The sequence below is a fragment of the Hyla sarda genome, chromosome 5 (assembly GCF_029499605.1).
Source record: "Hyla sarda isolate aHylSar1 chromosome 5, aHylSar1.hap1, whole genome shotgun sequence".
In the NCBI taxonomy this organism is placed as follows: Eukaryota; Metazoa; Chordata; class Amphibia; order Anura; family Hylidae; genus Hyla; species Hyla sarda.
The window spans coordinates 189273902-189291294 of NC_079193.1; positions in this window are offsets into that span (position 1 = coordinate 189273902).

A 17393-nucleotide genomic window follows, 5' to 3' on the forward strand; every position below is an offset into this window, starting at 1 on the left:
CAGGCCAACCTAAAAAAGTAATTACCCAACTAAAACAGAACTTTTAGTATAACCTAGACCAAAATAATAAATTATCCCCCTATGGACAAAGGCAGTAAACTCACACCCATCTATGAAACACATGAAAGATAGAAGATTTACTGTTCATTGGTCATTCACCACTTTTATAGGATCATACTGAAGATGAAGACGTGACAGTGAATTATGGTCTGCTTATCCAGCAATTGTTCTCCAGAGAGTCACTCACAGTCAGGGCTTGGTAGTGCCAGGTAGAAATATCCTCCAAAAGATAAATTTCACATATCTTCATAAACAGGCTGATGTAAGCATATGGCATGACCAGGAGGTGACCGCTTGGTCTGGTTCAAAGGTGCACCAAGGCAGAGGTCACTGAGGTTTGTTTTAAAAGTAATGCTCTACCACATATAGACAGAAATCCAAATTCACCCTTCACTTATTCCTAGGCTGTCAATTAGCCAAGTACTCACCCAAACAAACCATACTGACCTCAGTCCAAAAGAACCACCATTGGATAAGGTGGAGTGGAAAATTAAAAGCCACAAAATCCATGTAAATGATATTTGGTAGGGTACAGTGCTGACACTGAATGTAAAAATTATAATATTACTTTTATTTGGATAATCATGCCAAATTCTGGAACAATGAAAAATATTTTTTGTTATAATGGTGTCAGGTTATCATAAAGCTTATATATGTGAATTTGCTATGTAAGCACTAAATATAAAACAAAAAGGGAGTGTGCCTCATGTGCAGGTGTATAACAACAGAAGGAGTGGAACCGCTGGACCTTTATACGGATAGCACTTCACCCTTAGTAGAGACTGGAAACTTCAATTGTAACATTTTACAGCAGAACACATATAGAAGCAACGCGTTTTAGATCTGGCAAGCCTGATAAAGGGTCCAGTTCGGATCTGAAGTGTGTTGCTTCTATTTTGTTATAAAATTAATGTTGTTATACTTGATGTATCCAGTCTCTACTAAGGGTAATGCGCCATCTGTACAAAGGTCCAACTATTCCAGATGTACACTCACCCTGTACATTGTGTGTATATGTTCTTCTTTGTCGAATACTTTGCAATATCATGTGGAAGATGGGACACCTCTGAGCCTGATAAAGACGGCACAGACCAGGCAAAACTAAGTTGTTATGCAGGAAGACAAAAGAAAGCTTAGACAAAGCAGATATTGCTGTGCTGGGCATTGGCCAGAGTCCTGGGCACTGGGAATCGCAGACAGCTCCATTAACTGGCAGTATCAGGCTGAGAGGAAGAGCTAAAGAAGGGAAAACTTTTTCATCAAACTGATGACTTCTGTGTCAGCAGATTAAAGGTACTCTCTGTTATATTAATGTGTACACGTGTGCGTCTACAATGCATTTCATGTAATCGGAGTCATATAACCCAGTTAGATGGCATTTATTAAAAATTATGGCCATTAATAAAGGTGACACAATAATCGTGAATATATCATAATAAAATGAACTGTTCATATTCACCCTCAGTGTATAAGAATGCTCCATCCTCTTACAGTTCTGTACCTAGAAATAATCTCTTTTATGGCCTGCTAAATAACCCTATGCACAATTCTAATGCTTATTGCACAGTAATTTGAAAACTTGTGTGATTTTGACCTTTTACTAAAAAAAAACGCTCAAATTGTTATCCCAAAGTGCAATATTTAAGGAATAATAAAAGTAACCGCAGTCTTGTATAGTTTGTGTTGCAGATAATAAAACAATTTCTTCTTTTTTTAATTAATTAATTTATTTGAATTTTTATTCATTTATTTTTACATAAGAAGATGTGTACAGTTAACCCCTTAAGGACCAAGACCATTTTCACCTTAAGGACCAGGCCAATTTTATTTTTGCGTTTTAGTTTTTTCCTCCTCGCCTTCTAAAATCCATAACTCCTTTATATTTCCATCTACAGACCTATATAAGGGCTTGTTTTTTGCATGACCAATTGTAATGAATTCTCTCATTTTACCATAAAATGTACAGCGAACCCAAAAAAAGGTTTTTAGGGAGAAAATTTGAATGAAAACCACAATTTTGCGCATTTTGGAGGGTTTTGTTTTCACACTATACACTTTACGGTAAAAATGACATGTGTTCTTTATTCTGTGGGTCAATATGATTAAAATGATACCCATGGCTAGATACTTTTATATTTTTGTACCACTTAAAAAAAATCTAAAACTTTTTGTACAAAATCAGTCATCTAAAACCGTCCTATTTTGACAGCCTATAACTTTTTCATTTTTCCATATATAGGGCGGTATGAGGGCTCATTTTTTGTGCCGTCATCTGTAATTTTTATTAATACCACACTTCCATATATAAAACTTTTAGATCATTTTTTATAAACATTTTTTAAATAAAATGTGACAAAAAAGCTGCATTTTTGGACTTTTAAAATTTTTTACGTTTACGCCATTCACGGTACGGGGTAATTAACATTATATTTTGATAGTACAGACATTTACGCACGTGGCGACACCAAATATGTTTATAAAAAATTTTTGGGGGTAAAATGGAAAAAACTGACTATTTTCATTTTTATTGGGGGAGGGGATTTTTCACTTTTTTTTGCTTTTTATTTTTACATTTTTCAACTTTTATTTTACACTTTTTATGTCCCCATAGGGGATTGTCCATAGTAATCCTTTGATTGCTAATACTGTTCAGTGCTATGCATAGGACACAGCACTGATCAGTATTATCGGTGATCTTCTGCTCTGGTCTGCTCGAGATGACCGGAGCCAGGTGAGGGGATCTCTGGTGCCATGCTGGATGATCGGATCGCCGCGGCAGTGCTGCTGACGATCCGATCATCCATTCAAAGTACCGCACTGCCGCAGATTCCATGATCAGTATTGATCACGGCATCTGAGGGGTTAATGGCAGACATCCGCGCGATCACGGATGTCGGCCATTACTGGCAGGTCCCCGGCTGCTGCTAGCTGCCGTGTATGACGCGAGCACCGTTCCGATGCTCGCGGTCATACACAGGATGTAAATGTACGTCCTGGTGCGGGAAGTCCCGCCAAACAAGGATGTAAATTTACGTCCGTGGTCGTTAAGGGGTTAAAATATCATCAAATACATATTTTATGAATTGAATATTTATCAGGAATCTAATATAGCTGGATAAGAATCTGTAACTTAAACACGTCACAGTCCGGTCATGAAGATAGCGATACATAGCTGATCGGCAGCCATAGGAAGTGCGCTTGGGTGCAGGAAACAGTCTGTCACTGCGAGGCCGCTCCTCTGTTTCTACCCGCTGTACCTTTGTATGCTATCTATGAAATAAAGTTTTACAAGCAAGCTGATTGGGTAAGTGCATCCTTCTGTTTTTCTCCCTTCATGCTATTTGTATCTACACTATTGGAATACACCCCCGCAAGTGATCCACGTGGATCAGCTGGCGTCTGTAAATAGAGTGGTTATTGGTATCGGCAGAAGTGCCGGACTCTCTTGTCCTTGATCTTCCTGATATCTAATGCTTAGTGTAAAGAATATTAATGTACCCAGGGACTCATATGAGTACTTGTCCAGGGATAAAGGATATATCAAACATTTTCTAATTCCAAAATAAATCCTGTGCGTTCCCTCTTCTTTTTTTAAACATTACAGTATACTTTAATTTTTATAATTTTTTTAATTAATTTGAACTTAAAATAATACAAAGCTTCAATAGCTCAGAGCATGCTTCATGGTAAATGTACCTAAAAGGGGTATTCCAGGATTTTTTTTTTATTTGACTATGCTACAGGGGCTGTAAAGTTGGTGTAGTTCATAATATAGTGTCTGTACCTGTGTGTGACGGTTTTCTCACAATTCTTCTGTGATTTTCACCCAAATATTTATTTTTATCAGTATACAAAATGACTGTTGTCTCAGATTTTTCCCAGGTTGCAATTAGACCGAGACCTGACTCACTAGTCAGCTGATGACAGGGAGCCTGTCTGCTTCAATGGGTGGAGGAATTGCTTGGTGGGAGAGAGATCAATCTGCAACTAATGCAACAGCTGTATGCAGGGCCAGATTAAGGCTGCCTGGAAGACAGAGCACTTCATTATGATGCCCCCCCAGGCAGTTCCCCCACATTTGGTGCACTATAGTTCCCCCACCTTAGGTGCAGTATAGTTCCCCCACATTAGGTGCAGTATAGTTCCCCCACCTTAGGTGTATTATAGTTCCCCCACATTAGGTGCAGTATAGTTCCCCACATTAGGTGCAGTATAGTTCCCCACATTAGGTGCAGTATAGTTCCCCCGCATTAGGTGCAGTATAGTTCCCCCGCATTAGGTGCAGTATAGTTCTCCCCCATTAGGTGCAGTATAGTTCCCCCACATTAGGTGTAGTATAGTTCCCCCACATTAGATGCAGTATAGTTTCCCCAACATTAGGTGCAGTATAGTTCCCCACATTAGGTGCAGTATAGTTTCCCCACATTCCCCCACATTAGGTGCAGTATAGTTCTCCTCATTAGGTGCAGTATAGTTCCCCCACATTAGGTGTAGTATAATTCCCCACATTAGGTTGTAGTTCCCCCACATTAGGTTGTAGTTCCCCCACATTAGGTGCAGTACAGTTCCCCCACATTAGGTGCAGTATAGATCCCAACATTAGATGCAGTACAGTTCCCCACATTAGGTGCAGTATAGTTCCCAACATTAGATGCAGTACAGTTCCCCACATTAGGTGCATTATAGTTCCCCCATATTAGGTGCAGTATAGTTCCCCACATTAGCTTTCACGCCCCCTCCCATAGGCTTGCATTGAGGGGGCGGAGCAAGATGTCACACGGGGCGGGGCTGTGGCGTCACAATGCTTCGGCCCTGTGATCGCCAGTAATCAGACCCGGAGCGAACATGCTCCATGGACTGATTGTAACGGGCTGCTGTGTGCAAGATCACGGGGGTCCCCAGTGGCGGGACTCCCGCGATCAGGCATCTTATCCCCTATCCTTTGAATAGGGGATAAGATGTCTTAGAGCCGGAGTACCCCTTTAAACAGACTTGTAAATTACTTCCAGTACTTATCAGCTGCTGTGTACCACAGAGGAAGTTATTTTCTTTTTGAATTTCTTTTTTGTCTGCCACAGTGCTCTTTGCTGACACCTCTGTCCATGTCAGGAACTGTCCAGAGTAGGAGAGGTTTGCTATGGGATTTGCTCCTGTTCTTGACAGTTCCTGACATGGACAGAGGTGTCAGCAAAGAGCACTGTGGCAGACAGAAAAGAAATTCAAAAAGAAAATAATTTCCTCTGTAGTGTACAGCAGCTGATAAGTACTGGAAGGATTAAGATTTTTGAATAGAAGTAATTTACAAATCTGTTTAACTTCCTGGCACCAGTTAATAAAAAAAAAAAAAAAAATCCACCGGAGTACCCCTTTAATATGTTTTCAGTTATACACAAGCTGTTAATGTGTTGCAATATTGATAATTTATTGCTGCAAGATGTTCAAGGTTGTACTGGGATTTTAAACCTCATCCCGCCAATGTAAAATGGTGTGTGTGGGCCTTTATAAATGGTTGGAGGACAGATGTACCCAGCAGCACAGATTTGCCCTGTCAGAGTAGCTGAGCACCAGGAAATATGGATTCCTGACTGCCAACTTAAAGGAGTAGGTGCCAGCATCTCTGAAGTTAGGGTGCAGTGAGACCCAATGAGGTCGCAGATGGTTAGTAGAAAATTCTGTAAAAGAAGGTGCAAGGCCCCTCAATGATGTGCACAATCCTAGACAAAGTGGCTGGTGAAACCCCACAAGAACTACCTAGCCAGGCAGAGTGTTGCAGGGATTAGCCACCCAGAGACCCACAGAAAAATAAATCCACAAACAATTCTTCTATATTGATACTAAATTAAAACATTCACATCCAAATGGAATCAGTGTGTATTTGTGCTCCTTAGAGTTCCATGTGGATGTGCATTGTTTAACCTCTTAACGATCACGGACGTAAATGTACTTTTACGTCCTATGTATGACCACGAGCATCGGAAGGGTGCTCGCGTCATACAGGGCAGGGGGGACCATTAGGGGACCCGCCCGTAATGGCCGACATCCGCGATCGCGCGGATGTCCGCCATTAACCCCTCCGATGCTGTGATCAATACAGATCACGGCATCTGCGGCATTGCAGCACTTTGATTGGATGATCGGATCTGATCATCCAGCATGACAGCTGGAGGTCCCCTTACCTACCTCCGGCCGTCTCCCGGGTTCTTCTGCTCTGGTCTGCGATCGAGCAGACCAGAGCAGAAGATCACCGATAATACTCAGCACTGCCGTGCCCTATGCATAGCACTGCACATTATTAGCAATCAAAGGATTGCTATAGATAGTCCCCTATGGGGACATAAAAAGTGTAAAAAATAATTTGAAAAATGTAAAAATAAAAAGTGAAAAAAAGTGAAAAATCCCCTCCCCCAATAAAAATGAAAATTGTCCGTTTTTCCCATTTTACCCCCAAAAAGTGTAATTAAAAAAAAAATACATATTTGGTATTGCCGCGTGTGTAAATGTCCAAACTATCAAAATATTAAGTTAATGATCCCGTACGGTGAATGGCGTAAACGTAAAAAATTTAAAAAGCCCCAAAATGCTGCTTTTTTGTCACATTTTATTTAAAAAAAAATTTATAAAAAATTATCTAAAAGTTTTATATATGCAAATGTGGTATCTAAAAAAAGTACAGATGACGGCGCAAAAAATTAGCCCTCAAACTGCCCTATATACGAAAAAATGAAAAAGTTATAGGTGGTCAAAATAGGGCGATTTTAGATTACTGATTTTGTACAAAAAGCTTTAGATTTTTTTTAAGCGGTACAAAAATATAAAAGTATCTAGCCATGGGTATCATTTTAATCGTATTGACCCACAGAATGGGTGTGAAAACAAAACCCTCCAAAATGTGCAAAATTTTGGTTTTCATTAAAATTTCCTCCCTAAAAAAAAATCTTTTTAGGTTCGCCGTACATTTTATGGTAAAATGAGAGGCTTCATTACAAAGTACAATTGGTCACTCAAAAAACAAGCCCTTATATGAGTCTGTAGATGGAAATAGAAAAGAGTTATGGATTTTAGAAGGCAAGGAGGAAAAAACGCAAAAATAAAATTGGCCTGGTCCTTAAGGTGAAAATGGGCTTGGTCATTAAGGGGTTAATAAAGAAAAATTGTTTATGGATTAATCCCATTTTACCGTATTTCATCTTTCTTTGCATATTGACACAGTTTGATCATTTTCTGCTTACCTGCCCATGCATCAGTTGACATTGTCCGTGAGATGTGGGCTAACAAATACTAGATTTTAGCCACACTACTTCTCACAGAAGCCTGCATTTTACATGTTGCTTTTGGGCTGTTTTTTTTGCACCCCAGGTTTGTCCGAAGCGCTACTTGGTATACCTGACCATGGCTTGGTGTTTACAGAGCTCTTAATTTTCAACTTCTTCATCAGAGTTTGAACAAATGCAAATGGCATTTTCATATCTTTAGATATTGTTTTCTATTCTTTTCCTAATTTACCGTATAAAGAAAAACGTCTTTTGCTCACAGAGTCTTTGTTAGTTTTTTTGCCTTCCCCATTCTTTAGTAACCAAGAAAGTCAATCCAACCTTAAAGAAATTCACAAGGGTTTCCTTGAGAGCCAGGATTGGTTCATCGGCACAGTGACTATAAGGCAATTTGTGTCAATGTGAGTATATATTACAAGCCCAAACATTGCAGGGTGCGTAAGCTATTCTGATGGCCATCTATGTGATCTCAGTTATCATTATGATTACTAAAGGATATGCATAATTCTGTGATGATAGATAGCTTCACATGACTGACAGTGCTACAGTAACAAATCGTGCTTCGCAGGGTCACTCATGTTTTCCAAAAATAGTATGCAAATCCTGAATGTCATATGTAAATGTATGAACATTACTGTAAATGTATTTGTCCATGGAGAGTACTTACATCAATAGTTTTTGGATAGCATATGATGCAAGTTAATAATGTATCCAGCAACTGATTTCTTCTCTTCTCAGCTGGGCATTAACGTTTCAGCTCTAGAATGTTCTGTAAGTATAGAAAGGGCCAGCAAATATTGGAAAGGAAAACCTTTTTCTTAAATAAATAAATGTCAGTTCATGTTAGAATATTATATTGCCTGTATACCGTATATACTCAAGTATAAGCCAACCTGAATATAAGCCAAGGCCCCTAATTTCCCCCCAAAACCCAGGAAAAGTTATTGACTCGACTATAAGCTTTGGGTGGGAAATACATCATCCCCCCCTGTCATCATCCAGACCCCCATCATTCACGCCCCCGTCATCATCACCCTGTCATCATCCAGACCCCCGTCATCATCACCTTGTCATCATCCAGACCCCCGTCATCATCACCCTGTCATCATCCCCCTCTTGATCATCCCCCCCCTTCATCATCACCGTCTGTCAATCCCTTCAATCAGTGGTCTTCAACCTGCGGACCTCCAGATGTTGCAAAATACAACTCCCAGCATACTGGGAGTTGTAGTTTTGAAACATCTGGATGTCCGCAGGTTGAAGACCACAGCCGGGCCTTCCTCATCATCCAGACTCCCCCCCCCCCCTTTAGTTTTCTACTCACTACCCTGGGTGGGAAGGAAGGGTGAGCTGTTCCGGGCCATCTATGCTGCAGGGACCGTCCGGTGGGGATGGTTAGTCGTTCTGGGCTGTCCATCTTCACTGGGAGGCCTCTACTCTGCTCTGGGCCCGACCCCGGACTAGTGACGTTGCCTTGATGACGACGCACAGGGACGTTCATGTGCAGGGACGTCCCTATGTGTCGTCGTCAAGGCAACGTCACTAGTCCGGGACCGGTCCGGAGCGGAGAAGAGGGCCCCCCAGGGTAAGATGGACAGCCCGGAACCACTAACCCTCCCCACCGGACGGTCCCTGCAGCATAGATGGCCCGGACCAGCTCACCCTTCCTTCCCACCAAGGGTAGGTGAGTAGAAAATTAAAGGGGGGGGGGGGGTGGGTCTGGATGATGACGAAGGCCTGGCAGTGGTCTTCAACCTGCGGACCTCCAGATGTTTCAAAACTACAACTCCCAGCATGCCCACTGAACAGGCGGAGAGTTCACTCGAGTATAAGCCGGGGGGGGGGTGGGGGGGGGTGTTTTCAGCATGAAAAATCGTGCTGAAAAACTCGGCTTATACTCGAGTATATACGGTACATAGTTTTTACAGTAATACTGGGATACCAATGTTTACGTTTGGGATTTGCGACTTGACTTGAGAATTCAAACTAGCTCTTGGGTATGTAGTGCAGCTTTCATTTTTCCAGGACAATTTAAGAAATATAAGCTGAACTCTGCTCAATATATTTGTTGGACAATTTTCATATATTTTTACTTAGTTTACCCATATTTACTATAGAGTTCTTTTTTTTTTATAATGTTGTATCATGTCCTTCCATTTTTATTAAAGGGATACAATAGATTTGCAGAGAATATCTATATATATAGATATATAGATATAGGACAGGAATACTCTGTCATGTTCCTCAAACAATTTCTTGCAGGGAACACCATCCCATTGTTAGAAGCCATTAGGGAATACTGTTGCCATAAATAAGTATACTTGGTCTGTACAAGGTCTCTTCCAGGACACAAAATTTCCCAGTAGAACATTGCAAAGAACAATACACCGCCTGCACCAACTTGTCTTCTTGTAGTGTATTCTGGTGCCATGTCTACCCCAAGTAAGTTGTATACATGCAGCTGGCCATCCACGTAATGTAAAAGATAATGAGGTTAATCAAGCCAGACACCTTTTTATATTGCTCCATGGTCCAATGTTGATGCCCTTGTGGCCATAGGCACTTTTGGTGGTTGAATGAGGTCAAGGTGGGCTTTCTGAGTGGTCTAGGGCTACATAGCCCCATATATGGCACATTGCAATACACCATGTTTCCTGACACCTACTGTAGCTCTTCAGTGGGATCAAACCAAACACATCAGTCTGTACTCCTCACATGTATCATTGATCCTTTTGCCCTTTGGTAGCTGAATCTGGGCCTACATTTCTCTTACAGACTTAGATAAGATTTTTCTGACATATATCACATACTCTCCCTATTCAGCACTAAATTAACCACAATCCCTTTTAAAAGGGTATTCCAGGAAAAACTTTTTATATATATATATCAACTGGCTCCAGAAAGTTAAACAGATTTGTAAATTACTTATATTAAAAAATCTTAATCCTTTCAGTACTTATGATCTGCTGAAGTTGAGTTGTTCTTTTCTGTCTAAGTGCTCTCTGAGGACACCTGTCTCAGGAACTGTGCAGAGTAAAAGCAAATCCCCATAGCAAACTTCTCCTGCTCTGTGCAGTTCCCGAGACAAGCAGAGATGTCAGCAGAGAGCACTGTTGCCAGACAGAAGAGAACAACTCAACTTCAGCAGCTGATAATTATTGGAAGGATTAAGATTTTTAATAGAAGTCATTTACAAATCTGTTTAACTTTCTGGAGCCAGTTGATATAAATAATTTTTTTCCCCCTGGAATACCCCTTTAAGGACTTCTCCATCTGTTCCCTCATAGGGTATGAATGTCTGTCAAGGCACCTTCTCCTGCAAGCTGGTAGCTAGTAAACACTGATTCCTAGTGCCCGGTGACTCTGATGGCCGTGTTTGTATAATGCTAGGTTTACATGGCAACAAGCATGACACAAAGATCTCCATGTTACAGTGTGACATCGCATGTTATGATTGCCACTGTGGTTGTATTAAGACTGCTTATCTGATGTGATGGCAGCACAATAATGATAACAGCTCCTGCTAAACATTTTAAGGGTATGATCACACATTGCATATATGCAATGTATTTCAAGCTGTGCAAACCAGCAGCCCTGTGTGCGCAGTGAGGTTCGGAGGCAGGATCAGTGCACCCACATGACTGTAATGTGCAGGCCCACCTTCAAGCCTCGCTGCACATACAGGTTTGCCGTGGGAGAAGCTCTGTGTGTCTTTGCATAGTGTGAGTTTCACTGCGTATATATAATGTAGCAGGAAAAGGGGGTGATCCAGCTTCCTCAAAACTTCAAAACTTTAATTAGTCCATTAAAAATCCAAAGAAAAGGTGCCAGATAAAAGCCAAATGAAACACCATGCGGCGTGTCATCTGCCACACAGGTTGGAGGATCCACATCCAGCAGCGCTACTACTACTACTACTACTACGATGAGCGTTACACGTATACATTAAAACATAAGAGAAAAAGATGTCAGCTTACCTTGTGAAGTAATCCAGCATTCATGTCTTGGCCTAGAGGATCATTCATAGGAAACACAGAAGAAAATGGTCCAGGTCCCAGGTAAGTACAAAGCAAGAAAAGGGGGTGATCCAGCTTCCTTAAAACTTAAAAACTTTAATTAGTCCATTAAAAATCCAAAGAAAAGGTGCAAGATAAAAGTCAAATAAAATGCAGACGTGTTTCGGTTTACATGTAAACCTTAATCATAGCTGTATTTCACAGGAGAAAACATCCATATCTGCTAGAGAAGTAATGAACAAGTAAAGGACACACTTCTCATATGATGTGTGTTCCGGTAGTTAATAGAATTATTCAAGTAGCTGAATATGTAAATGCAGGCATATACGCTAAATGGCAAATGGATATGCGGGAAACCAACAAAATAGAGGAACAAAATAAAAACATATGTTAAATTCAGTACTGGTACATTGTGTAGAGGGGGACACATCAATAGATATACATACCGTATTTATCGGCGTATAACACGCACTTTTTAGGCTAAAATTTTTAGCCTAAAGTCTGTGTGCGTGTTATACGCCGATACACCCCCAGGAAAGGCAGGGGGAGAGAGGCCGTCGCTGCCCGCTTCTCTCCCCCTGCCTTTCCACCCCCTGGTTATCGGTGCCGCTGCCCGTTCTGTCCCCCTGACTATCGGTGCCGGCGCCGATAGCCAGGGGGAGAGAAGCGGCGCCGACAGCCAGGGGGAGAGAAGGGGCAGCGGCACCCATTGCCGGCGCCGCTGCCCCGTTGCCTCCCCCCATCCCCGGTGGCATAAATACCGCGCTGCTCCAGGCCTCCGTCGTGCGTCCCCGGCGTCATTGCTATACGCTGAACGGCGCGGCGCATTACGTCAGAGCGCCGCGCCGTGCATAGCAACAACGCTGGGGACGCACGACGGAGGCCTGGAGCAGAGCGGACCGGACTCAGGTAATTATGCCACCGGGGATGGGGGGAGGCAACGGGGCAGCGGCGCCGGCAATGGGTGCCGCTGCCCCTTCTCTCCCCCTGGCTGTCGGCGCCGATAGTCAGGGGGACAGAACGGGCAGCGGCGCCGATAACCAGGGGGTGAAAAGGGCCGACAGCAGCGCTCTAGACCCCAGAAAAGGCAGGGGGAGAGAAGCGGGCAGCGACGGCCTCTCTCCCCCTGCCTTTCCTGGGGGTATATCGGGGTATACACGCGCACACATGCACCCTCATTTTTTCATGGATATTTGGGTAAAAAACTTTTTTTACCCAAATATCCTTGGTAAAATGAGGGTGCGTGTTATAGGCCGGTGCGTGGTATACCCCGATAAATACGGTAGTTACATAGTTACATAGTTACATAGTTAGTACGGTCGAAAAAAGACATATGTCCATCAAGTTCAACCAGGGAATTAAGGGGTAGGGGTGTGGCGCGATATTGGGGAAGGGATGAGATTTTATATTTCTTCATAAGCATTAATCTTATTTTGTTCCAGGAATGTATCTAATCCTGTTTTAAAGCTGTTAATTGTTCCTGCTGTGACCAGTTCCTGAGGTAGACCGTTCCATAAATTCACAGTCCTCACGGTAAAGAAGGCGTGTCGCCCCTTGAGACTAAACTTTTTCTTCTCCAGACAGAGGGAGTGCCCCCTCGTCCTTTGGGGGGGTTTAACCTGGAACAGTTTTTCTCCATATTTTTTGTATGGGCCATTAATATACTTATATACGTTTATCATATCCCCCCTTAAACGTCTCTTCTCAAGACTAAACAATTGTAACTCCTTTAATCGCTCCTCATAGCTAAGATGTTCCATGCCCCATATTAGTTTAGTCGCGCGTCTCTGCACCCTTTCCAACTCCGCAGTGTCCCTTTTATGGACAGGTGCCCAAAACTGAACAGGATATTCCAGGTAAGGCCGTACCAATGATTTATAAAGGGGGAGTATTATGTCCCTGTCCCTTGAGTCCATGCCTCTTTTGATACATGACAATATCCTGCCGGCTTTGGAAGCAGCAGCCTGACATTGCATGCTATTCTGTAGTCTGTGATCTACAAGTACACCCAGATCCTTCTCTACCAGTGACTCTGCCAGTTTAATCCCCCCTAAGACATACGATGCATGCAGGTTATTAGTACCCAGATGCATAACTTTACATTTATCCACATTGAACCTCATTTGCCAAGTGGATGCCCAGACACTTAGTCTATCCAAGTCATCTTGTAACTTATGCACATCCTCTATAGACTGTACTGTGCTACAAAGCTTGGTGTCATCTGCAAACATTACATTGTTTCTGTAATTCAATCCCCGCGGGTACCTGGTGTCCAGACGTAGGATCCAAAACGCCTCCCGTCTGAACACCAGCTTACTACAGTCACCACCCCGGCCGGGGGCTTAACTCTTTCAATACCCTGAATGCTCAAACCGGTCAAATCACCCATATGTTTCTCGGGAAAGTGTCTTGTAAGTCCAGACATAGATCTTTGAAGAGTTGTTAGGTGGTTCGGCATTACAAGGTGTTCAGCAATTCTTGTTTTGAATTTTCTAGTCATACAACCAATGTACTGTGAACTGCAGAGATTGCACGTAGCAAGGTAGATCAAATGTGTAGTGTGGCAGTTTATAAACATTTTGATATCATATGCAGTACCAGTAAAAGGAGATTTGAAGCGGCTTGATATGTGAATATATTTACATAGGTTGCACCGTGTATGGCCCCATTTATGGCCTGTACAACTGAGCCAATTCTATTTGTCATTGGTTTTGGCTTGGAAGTCACTGGGAGAGAGTTGGTTGTATAAAGATTTACTCCTCCGGGGGACCTCTCTGACCCCTAAATTCAGTATTTTAGACAGTCTCATCCTGGTGGAGAACAGGTGTTGTAAGATAATTTGTTTCACTTGTTCAAATTCCGTACTGTATGCTGTACTAAATGTGAGGGGATCAGAAGGAGAGAGGGTTCGGTTGCTCTGGGGTCTATTTTTCAGGTAGTATCCCTTAGGTTCTTGATGTGTCGTGGGTGACAGCTCTTGGCATGTAATAAGCTATTGCCCGCTGTTTCTTTGCTCTATAGCTTCTTTACAATCTTGTTTGATTGTGGTACCTCTGTCAAGGTGATGTCTAAAAAGTTTGTGCTCGGATTGTCCCATTTAGTTGTAAACTGTAAATTATACTAGTTATGGTTTAGAAATTCACTAAATTCATTAGCTTGTTCCGGGGTACCAAGGCACTATAGGAGGAGGTCATCCAGGTATCTTCCATACCATCCAATAAGGTGGAAAAATGGACTGGTAATGTCATATAGGATGACCTCCTCCCAGAGGGCCATATACAGATTAGCCAGAGATGGGGAGAATTTGGCTCCCATGGGACATCCAGTTATCTGCAAATAATATTGTTTATTAAAACAAAAAAAGTTGTGTGTTAGCAGAAAAAAAAAAACATCCAAAATGTATTGTTTGAGTTCTGTACTGTAGTTGCTGTATTTGTCAAGATGATATGCTACAGCTTGGACTGCATGAGTATGTGGGATACAAGTATAGAGTGCCCCTATATCGGAAGATAGCTGCGTAGCATCCTTTGGCCATGCGATATTCTGTGTGGCTTGTAAAAGTGACTTGGTGCCTTGAATATATTCTGCGGTGTGGGTAGCAAGTGGTTGTAGGAGATTATCCAACCATGCACCCAGCCGTTCAAGAAGGGAATGAATCCCTGACACGATAGGCCTCAGTGAGGGTGGAAATATATTTTTGTGCGTTTTCGCGAAAGCATGAAAAACATGGCAAGCTGGTGTGGTAGATAACATGTATTCCTTTTGTTGCATAGTTATGATGTTCCTGTAGTAATTCCTTCCTGTAGTCATTTCTTTAATTTAATACTGATGATATTGGTTGGATCAGATTTGATTGGTCGGTATATGTGTTGGTCCTGGAGCATTTCATTGACCAATTTTTCATACAGTGGACGATCCATCACCACTACGTAACTACCTTTATCAGATGGACATAGGATGATATTTGTGTTGTTTCTTAGTTCTGTTAATGCTTTTCTTTGTTTCCAAGTTAAATTAGAAGATGTTTTGTTGCTATTTATTTCCAATTGTTTCAGGTCCTGTTCAATACGTTGTTGAAACAAGTCCATAGCCTCACACCTGGAATTAACCGGGTAGAATGTAGGGTTGGTAGTAGGAAATATGGTATCAGTAGAACTAATGGAAGAAGTGGCCCACAATGGATCTTGTAGATCAGTCAAGCTTAAAGTAGATGATTGGTCTTTAAATGAGAGGGGCATAAGGGTCACACCGCTAATGCTAAGGTTATTATTATCTCTGTTTGACCATCGAGTCTCTCTGTGTACAATTGTCAGGGCGCCCCCTGACGAAGCCCATACGCGAAACGCGTGTTGGGGTACAGGTAGTGATCTCCCCTATTGGTGTATGGCAGGTATTTGACTTTTATGCTGTTCTTCATGCTCTCTTTTTAACTACTGTGCAGTGCTGTTAATCGATCTCCTATTAGAGCTATGTGCAATACATTTGGCTGTTTGCACTTTATTTAAAGCCCCATTGATGATGTATATCAGCCTTAAGTATCTTTCATTCTTTATTTATGGGCATGTTGCAATTTGATATTTATGTACTGTATTCCTGCCGCTCTTCATTGTTCACCATTGTGGATTTAGTATTACTACCTTCTTTCTGTAGCTTTCATCTGTATAGTACCTTGTATTTTATATATGATGTTTTTATGTAATTCACATGAATAAAGTTTACTCACTATTTTTGAATTCATCCAGTATACTGGTATCTCTTTTTTGGTGTAGATTAGTTATTATAGGATCCAGTTTACACAATTGCCTGTTAGCCAATTGTGTTTGTTTAGTGACAGATACAGATAATATTGTTGCAGAGAATTTATAAACAGGGTACGTATTGATTTGTAGTTGCGTTAATATTTCTTTGCTCTTGGGTACGGGTTTCTGATGTTTTCTGCCTGCCTTATGTTGTCTGCGTTTCCGCCACGATGATGTTCTAGATGTTCACATGAGGCGTGGCTGCGTTTTTTGTCTGGTCCACTTGTGGGGATTGAATTACAGAAATGATTTATCGTATATCTATTGATGTGTCCCCCTATACAACAATGTACCAGTACTGAATTTAACATGCATTTTTATTTTGTTCCTCTATTTTGTTAGTTTCCCGCATATCCATTTGCCATTTAACGTATATGCCTGCATTTACATATTCAGCTGCTTGAATAATTCTACTAACTACCGGAACACACATCATATGAGAGGTGTGTCCTTTACTTGTTCATTACTACTCTAGCAGATATATATTGTCACGATGCCGGCTGGCAGGAGGTGGATCCTCTGTGCCAGAGAGGGATTGGCGTGGACCGAGCTAGTGGACCGGTTCTAAGTCACTACTGGTTTTCACCAGAGCCCGCCGCAAAGCGGGATGGTCTTGCTGCGGCGGTAGTGACCAGGTCGTATCCACTAGCAACGGCTCAACCTCTCTGACTGCTGAAGATAGGCGCGGTACAAGGGAGTAGACAGAAGCAAGGTCGGACGAAGCAGAAGGTCGGGGGCAGGCGGCAAGGTTCGTAGTCAGGGTGGATAGCAGAAGTTCTGGTACACAGGCTTTGGACACACAAAACGCTTTCACTAGGCACAAGGGCAACAAGATCCGGCAAGGGAGTGCAAGGGAGGAGATCAGATATAGCCAGGGAGCAGGTGGAAGCCAATTAAGCTAATTGGGCCAGGCACCAATCATTGGTGCACTGGCCCTTTAAGTCTCAGGGAGCTGGCGCGCGCGTGCCCTAGAGAGCGGAGCCGCGCGCGCCAGCACATGACAGCAGGGGACGGGAACGGGTAAGTGACCTGGGATGCGATTCGCGAGCGGGCGCGTCCCGCTGTGCGAATCGCATCCCCGACGGCCATGACAGTGCAGCGCTCCCGGTCAGCGGGACCGACCGGGGCGCTGCGGAGAGAGAGACGCCGTACGCGCTCCGGGGAGGAGCGGGGACCCGGAGCGCTAGGCGTAACAGTACCCCCCCCCCTTAGGTCTCCCCTTCTCTTTGTCCGGTAACTGCCTCCCC